Below are 251 nucleotides of genomic sequence, written 5' to 3' on the forward strand. Positions count from 1 at the left end.
TTTTTTGTAGATACCGTAATTTGGAAGATATTCGGATCCATAGACTAAAATGACTCACCCTGTATAATACATATTACACCTTGACATTTTATTTTATTAAATTATATTTTTGCTTTAATTATATACGTATATAATAAATGTGTTAATAAAATTTATTAGTACTATCATTTACTCCTAAAATTTTATAGGTATAAAATTTATATCTTATTTCTCAGTTTTGCAGATTGTATACATAAAAAAAGTACCAAAAG

This window comes from Odontomachus brunneus, unplaced genomic scaffold (assembly GCF_010583005.1).
Source record: "Odontomachus brunneus isolate Ranch 3 - 2012 unplaced genomic scaffold, Obru_v1 Obru_scaffold_323, whole genome shotgun sequence".
Lineage (NCBI taxonomy): Eukaryota > Metazoa > Arthropoda > Insecta > Hymenoptera > Formicidae > Odontomachus > Odontomachus brunneus.